General features: G+C 39.5%; 1 long non-coding RNA gene across 7 annotated transcripts; it reads right to left on the bottom strand.

The window, feature by feature from the left end:
- Positions 1-250: 250 nt before the first annotated feature.
- On the bottom strand, positions 251-3,209 carry LOC132643511 (uncharacterized). 7 transcript variants are annotated; one of them, XR_009583641.1, is made up of 4 exons: positions 2,528-3,088; positions 1,249-2,105; positions 825-862; positions 251-749 (listed from the first exon to the last, which is right to left on the bottom strand). It is a non-coding gene; the product is annotated as an uncharacterized LOC132643511 (long non-coding RNA). The 7 variants fall into 7 exon arrangements; XR_009583638.1 differs by having other exon boundaries at positions 251-1,863; positions 1,937-2,105; positions 2,528-3,093; XR_009583640.1 differs by having other exon boundaries at positions 251-1,855; positions 1,937-2,105; positions 2,528-3,093.
- Positions 3,210-12,240: the final 9,031 nt, after the last annotated feature.

Raw genomic sequence — 12,240 nt, 5'->3', positions numbered from 1 at the left:
ACTGGAGCATCAACCCACTTCCTAAAAGTTTATAAATTATCCACATGGAATCTAATAACTTTTGGATACCCTAGCACATAATATAATCTATTTGTTGTACTAATCAAATTAGCTTTTCTGCGTTCACAATTATTTAAAAAGCATTCTCGATTCCAGTTGTTAGGTCTCTAACATATACTACCAATAACTAATTGAAATAACTTTATGATAGCAACCATTGACAAAATGTAATTAAATGGTGGAATCATGCTTAGAAAGAAAAGGAAAAGGTTCTTATATGTATAATAGATCTTCTATAACTCTACATGTAGTGCAAAAAGCAATTAAAGGATTAAAAAAGTAACAATAATTTTCGGGCAGGCAATAGTATTCATCTTTCCCGCTTTGTACTAAGATATCGGATCAAAAGATTCTCCTTCGCGGACAGTATTACATTGTTCAAGCAAAACACAGCTTTGTATATTTGCCTCTCATTCGCCAGCAACTTCTTATTTTGTTCGTTCATCTTCGTCTATTATCCTTCACTTTTTGCTAGCGGAAAATATAGTTGGTGTGTCAATTATAAAGGATAAAATGACATAAAATAGCAGAGAGAAGAAACACGCCAGCTGATCAAATGAGACCTTATCAATGTGATCATGGCCGGTGTCTCCTGAAATAGGACTTCCCCAGCAACAAATTCATCATGCTTATTCTCATATCCTGACTACAAACCTCTCTCCCTAAGTTCCATTTGCTGCTCAAATGCTCTGCAAGTCAAATGCACCTTCTGTCACTTTGCTCATAACAAAAATCATGTGGCTTTAGATGTTAAGATGTGCTACCTGAATCCTGTTTAAGAGGTTAGCAACTGAACTGTGACCTGGCGCAATAACATGCAATTGAACAGAAGTAAGAAAAAAAAAAGAATACATATAAATGAATAACCATAAATTCAAAGCTAATGTGGACAGAGAAAAGTAATCATCAAATAGATTTATGTGGGGCAGGATTGACTGGTAATCAGATATCCTACATTCTTGCTGATATAATATTATCCTAATCTAATAATGTTTAGATGATAGGAATTATCTTAGGAAATTTACTGGTTCAGCAAGAAAGAAGGAAAGGTTCTGATCCAGATATCCCTATCGAGTTCCATGAGCACCCAAACTCCTCATATAAAATGGTATACAACGATCGAAAAGCACAATGCAACATATAACAGAAACTCAATATTTGTTCCAAGCAAGTGTTTAGGTAGAGTACCTTACAAAACATAAAATAACTGCAGTGGCATGAATGACATTGGTTTTGCCTAAGAGCAGTTCTTGAATTCTAGAAAATGGGAAATGGTGAAAACAAAAAGGATGTCACTGAAACTAACACAATTAAGAGTGACTATTAATAGAGAATACTCATCTTACATCAACCCAAGCAATTTGTTATAGCGAAACGTGCAAAACTTTTGTTTCTAAAGAATAAGCTATTCAAATGACATATAACTATTTACCTTATATTTTTCAGATGATATAAAGGGAGGGGTGACAACAATATTAAAGTCCACTCAGTTTAGCTGCATACAGGATGCAAAATGAAATATGCATAAACCCTGCTGATACATAAGATGATGAGGAAACTAAACTAATTGATCTGCAGAGTGCTAGAGGTTGATGGTTGAAGCAGCTTATTATCACCATGACTTTAATTTCTTCACTTCACATTCTAACATACAACCATCCTTCTAATAGAAAAAAGGTTGGTTCACATCTAGCAGCATATCTATATTTAGAAGCGTTGTACTTTCGGTGCACATCAGTAAGCTTCCCAATAGTAGCCTTCTGATGGAAAAGAAACCATCAATTTCGAGCATTCCCTGTTATACTAAAGAGAAGGGCACAATCAAACATCTCTGTCGATTTCTCAATAAATTGACATTCATCAATACTATACTTACAAAAGTTGATCTTTAACATAGCTGCTATGCTTCTTACAGGTTTTATTCCCACTCATTAGACACACCGAGAGTGCACTGCGTAGTAAAGATTGCAGCAGCTGCTGGCATTGATGATGGGAATCAAAGTAGATCAATCAACAACCTTTTCAGCAGGAACCAATATGCATAACTAAACAATAAAACCAAATTAGAGAACTTAATTATCAGACCAAGAAAGCTATAATAGTCATTATTTTTACATGAACAGTGACTACAATACTTTGAACTTGAAGCCTACGACGCTAAGGAAGATATGATTACCGTAAGAAGCTATATCCCATAGCTATTAGCCTATTTACATGTATTAGAAAAAGGGGTAGCTCGTCATAAAACAAAAGAAAAGCCACCAGCTTTCGCCACAAGGGCAGAAATAAAACTGGAACCGATAAGCCGACATAACAACCAAATTTTTGTTCAGCAAAGCCACAAAAGAAACAGAGCAAAACTTTAAAGCGATAAACATTAATAAGATTCATTGTGGAATAACATCGAGCAGGGAATAATGAATCAAACAGATACAGCGTACTCAGTAGTTTTAAAACTGGCAACCACCTTTTTGGTCCAGAAGTCGGAAGTAATGAAGTTATTTGAGTGGATGGTAACTTCCCAATCCAACTTTCGGTTCCGTCTTTTTTTTTTTTTTTTTTCCCCCACTTTCTTTCTTTCTTATTTCCTTCGTAAACCACCTTCTCCTTTTTTGTCTTTTTTTCTCTTCATTTTTTTTAAGATACAATTACAAATAAAAATAAAATGGAAAACTATAATTCTAATTAACTGCTTGGAAGTTCCGGACCATTATCCTCATTTGGTGGAACCAAATTGTTCCTGCGTTTGTATTTTTTTTTTTTTTTTTTTTTTTACATTTATTAACTTTACCACTTGATAACTTCCCATTTATTTTTGAATTAAAATTCAAAACACTAACTAAATTAATTAATTAATAACTAAGTAACCACTTTTTATCCTAAAACTATCCTATTTTTAATAACATATATAGATATAGATAACCGCCAAATTGGATGGATGTTTTATTTATTGAGTAATAGCATTACATCAGTGAGGCAATGCCATCAAACAAAAAAAGGCTAACACAAAGAGTGATTAGCATGAATTCCAACAAAATCCACCCCTTCCTTGATTCCTTCACCTATATACGTGACTAGAGTAAGGAATCGTTAGTTCCACCTGAAAATATACGTACACGACTACTGCTAGAGTTGGAGCGTCCTAACTAACCACGTTGTCTTACAATATCAGAGGCGAATCTAAGATTTCTAGAACATAAATGCACCACTAAAAAAAATAAGAAAAAAAGTATTAAGTGGGAATTGATACCTAATGTTCAAGGTAAATAACCTAGTATTCAAAATTACAAGTAAACTCTTGATAAGAATTAATTGGTAACGTGATAATACCTATAATTAACCTGCCATCACAGTGAAAATTCAGCCTGAAAAATTCTTCACATGGTCAATGTTTATAACTTAATAATTATGTTTTTAATCCAAGTTTATCCTTGAACAAAATTCTACGAAGAACTAGCCACACATCATTCTTGGAGGGAAAATTATGAAATTTTAGAATCAACAATCATAATTCTAAAGTTTTTTCACCCTCAAAATCTTAGTGGACCACAAAAGCAAGACTTTATAGCATTATTATACACAGTGTTTAAAAAGGCAGGGGCGTAAGGCGGGCGTTTTACATATGCCTCGGTGAGGCGTAAGCCCCGAGGCACGGGGCGTAAGCCCCATGGGTATTTAATTTTTTGTATTTCATAAAATAATATAATTATAATAAAAAAATTTAAATAGGTAAAATTACATAAAAAAAATTATATATATATATATATATATATATATAACCTTATAAGTATAAACAATACAATGAAATAAAAGCTATTATGAAATGCAAATCAACTCTAACATCTTAACTTTCAAACAATGAAAAAATCACAATTTGTTAAAACAATATTACTATCATACTATTCATTGTATCTTCCTATAAATAACTTTATCAGTATTATAATTGAAACGTAACTCCTTCATGAATAAAAATAAAATTACTTTCAAATAGAGAAATAATAAAATATGATAATTTTGATACATAGGACAAAAGACCAATGACAAGTGAAAATTCACAATTCGGTTATGTATTCTTAAAAGAAATATTAAGTGATATTCTCCCTCACGATGTTCTCATATAGTAAATATGCAATACTACGACTTGTTATTTGAGTTATACCCAATCTTCTTATTTCGGTAAATGAAAAATTATTAAGTATCACTCATTTGTTAAAGAATTATGAGGGTCAACGGTTTTAATTAAGGAATTTAACATATAATTGTGTAAGAACTGTTAGGCGAGCCCCGAGCGTTGGGCGTTAAGCGTGTTTAGGGCGTACAATAGGACGCTTAGGGCGTAAGCCTCGCAGGAATTAAGCCCCGCACGTGAGCCCTGGGACATTTTGCTAGTGCCCCGCCCCGGGGCGAGCCCCGATGCGAGTCCCAGAACTGCCTTTTAAAACACTGATTATACAATTGCAAATTAAATGAAATGCCTCAGTACGTACTACACAAGAATCTTCTTTCTTTCAGTAATACAGCTGATGCACATATATGTTCGATAAAAACTTATCCACACCAGGTTCTTACACCAAATCAACGAAATTTATCATGGTTAAGTGATTTAATAAAATGAATATGTACATTAACTAATCATAGTTAATTGATAGTTATACATATTCAAATACATATCATACATCTATTGGTGATGTAAACACTCTATAGAATAAGTATTAAAAGATTCTTTCTCTTAAACTTAAACATTGTCTTTTTCCACATATATACAACTTAATTTCAGATGACTCTCCATCATTAATGCCCTAAAGTAATGGGGAAACTCCTTCAAAAGTCGGTATCCCCATGTTATCCACATGGTTGCATCATCCTAACAAGTCGGAAGCGCTCATCACCCCCTCCCCCCCCCCCCCCCCCACCCCTTTAAGAAAATGGGAAAAATATGGCTACCATAGAATTTTTGAGTCTACTCATGCATGCTATAAAATACTCCCTCCGTCTCAAAAAGATTGTCTTACTTTTTTTTACTAGTTTGTTCTAAAAAGATTAACATATTTTTTAATTTAGAAACAACGGTACTTTATAGATGATTTACAACCACACAAATATCTAAAGTTTTTTTTTTTACCACACATTTCAAAAGTCCTCTTTTATTTCTTAAACTCCATGCAAGTCAAACTAAGATAATCTTTTTGGGATGGATGTAGTCTTTCAGCTACCGGGTTCATCTGAACTCATAATACTAAAAGTCTTGAAATTTGAAACCGTCAAATTTTAATATTGTATTTGTTATATCCCGTATTTTTATACTTTGGGGCAACCCGGATTAACTATGATAAGTTAGGGCCAAGACTATTCCGGGATTTGAAGTCGGGACTTTTGACTTGTGATTTTATTTTGAGACATAAGTTATATATGAAATTGTTGGCATTGAACACCTAGGAAAAATTGGGACCACAATTCATAAAAATTGGAATTAAAAATCTTGCCCACAAGGGGCCTTGTAGCCGTGTGGTCCACTAAATGGTCCCACGCGTTGTGTGGCCAATTTTAAATGGTCCAACACATTGTGTGGGCCATGGAGACTTGTACAAAACATATAGAATTAAAAGATGACCATGTATTCCTCTTTCTCACTTCCCACACTTAGAAAATATCTAAAAGTTGAAGGAGAAAAACCTCCAACCTCACGGCCAAAGAGCAAGAAAAATCAAGATCATTTCTAGCCTTCCAAAAATTATTTCTTTGGCACAAATCAACTATTTTGAGGTCCCTAAGTAGCGTGGAGGTGTTGTTTGGGTCATCCAATTATTCATTGTGCCCATTTGCAAATCCTAGCCTATTGGTGGGGTGAAGAAGAAAGGTACGTTTTGGTCTTGTTTATGTATTGTGAATGTTTTGTGCATATTGTAGTATGTTAATATGGATGAAAATCATGAAATGTGGTGTGTTGAAGTTGGGTCGTGTGTTTGGTGTTCTAGTCGTGTAATGGGTGTTGTGTGATTGAGTTGATAAATTAATTCCATGTAGTATGTTAAATTGTTGTAGTGTGTAGGATGGCTAAGAATCATATATATATATATATATGAGTAGTGATAGATGAACATGAGTCATGCTATATGCCAAAGGAAACACTAATGTCGCTTAGCATTTGAATGGTTGTTGTGACGACTTTTATGTTGGAAATGAGAGTCTAATGTCCCAAATTGATATGGCAAGTGTTGCGGACTGATTTGGAGAATTTTGTGCACTTAATGCAATCTTTATTTATGAGAACCATCAATATATGTATATGTATAATGTGGCCGTGTATAGCCCTCAAATGTTTGGTAAAGGATGAATTAATATCGCTTAATGTTTTAGTTGTCGTCGTTATAAATTCTAGTTGGAAATAAATATTTAATGACTCAAGAAAGATGTTGACATTGTGTGGGCTGGTTTGAGGGTTATTGTGCGTTGATGTGATTGGTATATTTTATGAGAATGATATCGTTACATTGTGGATTGTGATACAAATCATGACTTGAAAATGCAGAATGTGGTAATGGGGCTGCTCACGGTTTTGGGACTGTTATCGGCCCAATTTGGAGAAAATTATTGGATCGTTGGAAAAATTATGTAAACTGTTTAGAAAGTTCTTGAATGTTATTGGTAAGAATTCCGGTTGATAATTGAATGTATGAGCTATGTGGTGGCTTGAATGTAAACCGTTGAAACGAATATTATGAATGTTGTTGAATGTTGCGAAAGAACGTTATTAATGTAATATTGCCTTTCGAATTGATTATCGATATTGCTAGGTTGGTTGTTGTTGTTGATTTTGGACGAGTTAATTCTCGGGTTGGCCTATTTACAGGGGAAGTGCTGCCGAATTTTCTGTAGAATTTAGAGTTAGTTTGGAATAAATTGCTTAAGTGCCCATGGCTAATGTATGATATTCGTTGGCGTACTTGTAGACCTTGGGGAGCCCGAGGCGTAGATTGGGATTAGCTTTAGATTGGCTATCTTGGAGTGCGTACGGGGTATGTAAAGCCCAATCCTTCTTTCTTTTGGCATGCCTTAGTTTTCAATAGGCTAGATTATAAGACTTGAGGAAAATTCTAAGATTCGAAATCCGAGCATGTTATGATCCTTATATATTCCTTGGCACTCATATTTATGATTTGATGAAATATGACCCATTATGCCTTTGAGATAATCGCATTCCGAACTTTGCATAGAAAGGTTTCACTTTAAAGAATTTCGTAATTTTTGAATGTCATACCTTTCGCATAGAGGCTAGGATTGTTCCAATATTTTTATAGAAGTTGGCATGATGTATAATGAGTATGTTTTCCATAGGCGGGCCCGACTCGGGTCGATACCCGTCCGTGGGTCCCGCGACTTTCCTTTATGTAATTCGGAGAATTTTTGAAAGAATTTGTTATGACTATTATTTTGATTTTCAAGTATGATCATTTTACTTATGTTTGAGTTCATGACAATAATTTTATGCATATGACTACTCACGACTCTACTCGTGCATCCTGTTATCTCTTTCGCCGAGTCCCGGGCCGGTTCTGTTGTCGTGCGCACTTTGATATACTCCGGAGTTATGCTGTGTTTATGATTCATCGAGCCACTCGTTAGAGGGATATGTTCCATTTACATTTGGTGTTATGCTGTGTATGGCGTTATGCTGTGTTATGATATGTGACGGGGAATATGGAGATTTGAAACTTTCTGGTGTTATGCTGTGTTATGGCGCCATTGACGGGCGGGCGACCATATTCTTCTGTACCCTATGCATGACTTATATTTTTGAAAATTAAACATTTTGATCTAGTGGATTTGTACTTATTTTCTGTACCACTATTTTGTTTATGTCTCAGATTTGTTTTTGTATCTTCTACTTTGCATACTCAGTACATATTTCGTACTGACCCCCTTTCTTCGGGGGCTGCGTTTCATGCCCGCAGGTACAGACGCACAGTTTGGTGATCCACCAGTCTAGGACACCCTCTTCTGCCGTTTGGAGTGCTCTTCTCATTTCAGAGCATATATTTTGGTATATATTCGTTCGCTGTGTATGTATATATTTGTTCAGGGGTACGGCGGGGCCCTGTCCCGTCATATGTTTCGGTTGGTCTGTTTAGAGGTCTGTAGACGTATTTGTGGGTGTGTGTGCCTACTTTTGTTCAGATGTGTTTGTATGATCCTATTCGCTATGGCAGCCTTGTCGGCGTGCATTCGTATATGTTTTGGGGCCGTTGAGCCATTTGATAGCCTTGTCGGCTTTTGATATATATATATATATATATATATGTCTATGGTTGTGTTGAAATGCGTTTGAGACCGTTTGATATAATTTAAGGCAGCGTGTGACAATTGTGCCAGTATATGCTATTTGTATGTGATTCGATTTGGATAAGTTCGTTAGGGTGCCCAACTCGGGCACTAGTCACGGCCTACGGGGTTGGGTCGTGACAGAAGTGGTATCAGAGCGGTTTGTCCTCGGAATGTCTACAGACCGTGTCTAGTAGAGTCTTGTTTATCGATGTGTTGTGCACCACATCTATAAACAGGAGGCTGCAGGACATTTAGGGTGGTTCCTTTCTTTGAATCTTAGATCGTGCGCTAGAGCTGTGCTATTAGGATGATTCTGTTCTGACTCGTTGTTGTGTTTTTCAGTAATGCCTCCGAAAAAGGCGACAGCTGCCCAGAAGGGCAAGTCAGTAGCGGCCGGAGAGACTAGCCGGGCTCAGAAAGCTACTCGGACCCTTGCTCAGATTATGCGTGATACTGCACCCCGGCCAACAGACTCTGCTACGTCTTCATCATCAGATGAGTCTGGAGCACCAGCCGCTGCCACTATGGATCAGGGGGCGGCTTCACCACTAGCTCCAGAGGCTCCAGCGGCCGCGCCTCCAGCTCCTCAACCAGGGGCGGAGGATAGGACGTTGAGGGAGGTAGTACAGCTATTGACTACCTTGGTAGCGGGACAGGTTCGCAGACGCGGGCTGAGAGATGATGATGACGATGACAGACGTGATAGCCTGAGGGTTCGTGATTTTCTGACATGCCATCCCCCAGAGTTTTTCGGGTCTAAGCCCGAGGAGGACCCCCACGACTTCATTCGGGGGGTGAGGCGCTCATTAGATCTGGTCAGGGCTTCAGAGACCGAGTCCGTTGATTTGGCCTCGCATCGACTACGAGATGTTGCTGATAATTGGTTTGAGTCCTGGGAGCTGTCCAGGGGTGAGAGTGCTTCCCCAGCTACTTGGGATGAGTTTGTTTCCCCCGGAGTTACGGCGGGCGCGGGTTGATAGATTTTTACAATTGCAGCAGAGAGGCCGCAGTGTTCGCGAGTACAATTTGGAGTTTGATTCTTTGGCTCGATATGCCCCTGCTATAGTAGCGGATATGGCTGACCGTATGCACCGGCATGTGATAGGATTGGACCGCTACTTGATTGACAGTTGCATGGCGATGGCGTTACAGACAGATATGGATATCGCCCGGTTACAGGCCCACGCTCAGGGTATGGAGGACCGACATAGGGCCGATTATGCTGGTAGGGATAGAGACAGGAGGTCACCCAAGAGAGCCAGGTCCGCGGGGTATTCTGGAGATTCTCGAGGCGGACAGCCCCAGCAACAGCCGTCAGGCAGATATTTTCCTCCGTCAGGCCGGGGTACACAGTCAGCCGGCAGACGATTTGACAGTGCAGGTCCATCTGGGGCCGGTCAGAGTTCCAGAGCATCAGGTTCACAGACAGCCAGAGGTTCTAGCCAGTCCAGACCACCCAGGCCCCGTTGTACTTATTGCGGGAAATCGCACCCAGGGGAGTGTTATCGAGCTACCGGAGCCTGTTTTTCTTGCGGCCGTCAGGGCCATATGATGCGTGATTGTCCGATGGCGAGTGGTTCTGGCAGTACAGTTCAGCCGACGGGATCAGCCGCAGGTTCATCTTCTACTCCCTCAGCTGTGCGCCCTGCGGGGCGAGGTATGCCGGTACAGGCGGGTCGCGATCGAGGCTGTGGTAGTGCTTCAGGTTCCATCGGTCCTTCGAACCGCATATATGCATTGGCTAGCCGCCAGGATCAGGAGGCTTCGCCAAATGTTGTTACAGGTACTTTACTGGTTTTCTCCCGATGTGTATATGCACTGATTGATCCCGGTTCGACTTTATCATATATTGCTCCATTTGTTGCTAATGAAATTGGGATAGAATCTGAGCCGATAGAGCCTTTTGAGGTAGCTACACCTGTAGGGGATTCTATTATAGCCAGACAGGTTTATCGAGATGGTTCGGTGATTATATCTGATCGTTGTACTAAAGCTGATTTGGTAGAGTTAGATATGTTAGAGTTTGATGTTATTATGGGCATGGACTGGTTAGGTTCCTGTTATGCGAATGTTGACTGTCAAAAGAAGGTAGTCCGTTTCCAGTTTCCAGGGGAACCAATTATAGAGTGGTCCGGGTGTACAGCATCGCCGAGGGGTAAGTTTATTTCATACCTCAAGGCTAAGAAGATGATTCAGAAGGGTTATATTTATCACTTGGTCCGTGTGCACGATACTACAGCCGAGACCCCTACTCTGTAGTCAGTTCTGGTTGTCAATGAATTCGCAGATGTATTCCCAGATGAGCTTCCGGGTCTTCCGCCTGAGCGAGAGATAGACTTCACTATTGATTTGTTGCCAGATACGCAGCCCATATCTATTCCTCCGTACAGAATGGCACCGGCAGAACTAAAAGAATTGAAGGAGCAGTTGAAAGATCTATTAGACAAAGGTTTCATCAGACCCAGTGCATCGCCCTGGGGAGCGCCGGTATTATTTGTGAGAAAGAAAGATGGGTCACTGCGGATGTGTATTGACTACAGGCAATTAAATAAGGTGACTATCAAGAATAAATATCCCCTTCCCCGGATTGATGATTTGTTTGATCAGTTGCAGGGTGCCAAATATTTCTCGAAGATAGATTTGCGCTCGGGGTACCACCAGGTACGGGTACAGGAGACAGATATTCCGAAGACTGCTTTCAGGACTCGGTACGGGCATTATGAATTCAGAGTGATGTCTTTTGGGCTGACTAATGCTCCAGCGGTATTCATGGATTTGATGAATCGGGTATTTCGACCGTTTCTTGATATGTTCGTGATTGTGTTTATTGATGATATTTTGGTTTATTCACGATCAGCAGAGGAGCATTCGGATCATTTGAGAACAGTGCTTGGCACTCTCCGGCAGCGGCAATTATATGCTAAATTTTTTAAATGTGAATTCTGGTTGACTTCTGTGGCATTCTTGGGGCATATTGTCGGAGCAGATGGTATTCAGGTAGATACGCAGAAAATTGAAGCTGCACAGAATTGGCCCAGGCCTACTACACCTACTGAGGTACACAGCTTTTTGGGGTTGGCCGGTTATTACAGAAGATTCGTAGAGAATTTTTCCTCTATTGCAGCGCCATTAACAAAGTTAACTCAGAAGGCAGCGAAATTTCAGTGGACTGATGCCTGTGAGCGCGGCTTTCAGATGTTGAAGGAAAAAATAATTACAGCTCCAGTGTTAGCTCTTCCAGAAGGGTCAGATGGGTATGTGGTTTATTGTGATGCCTCTGGTATGGGTTTGGGTTGTGTGTTGATGCAGCACGGTCGAGTCATAGCCTATGCTTCCCGGCAGCTCAGACCGCATGAGAAAAATTATCCCACTCACGATCTGGAGTTAGCCGCGGTGATTCATGCTTTGAAGATTTGGCGGCATTACTTATGTGGGGTCCACATTGATATTTATACGGACCATAAGAGCCTCCAGTATATTTTCAGACAGAAAGAATTGAATTTGCGGCAGAGGCGATGGTTAGAGTTGCTGAAAGATTATGATGTTGATATTCTATACCATCCAGGGAAAGCTAATGTCGTGGCAGATGCACTCAGCCATAAGTCCATGGGCAGTTTAGCGGGCACGCCTTCAGGAAAGAAAGAAATGGTTCGCGATATCCATCAGTTGGCTAGTCTTGGAGTCCGCTTAGTCGATTCTGGAGATGCTGGGATTTCTGTTCGAGAAGGGGCCGAGTCCTCTATTCTTAGTGAGATTAAGCGGCGTCAGTATGAGGATCCTGTTCTGATGCAGTACAGAGACACAGCCCGTGAAAAAGAGGAGACCTTGTTTGAGATTTCATCCGATGGAGTATTATTA

This window comes from Lycium barbarum, chromosome 6, assembly GCF_019175385.1.
Source record: "Lycium barbarum isolate Lr01 chromosome 6, ASM1917538v2, whole genome shotgun sequence".
Lineage (NCBI taxonomy): Eukaryota > Viridiplantae > Streptophyta > Magnoliopsida > Solanales > Solanaceae > Lycium > Lycium barbarum.
The sequence above is the reverse complement of the archived record's forward strand: the minus strand, read 5'-3'. Positions and strand labels throughout refer to the sequence as shown.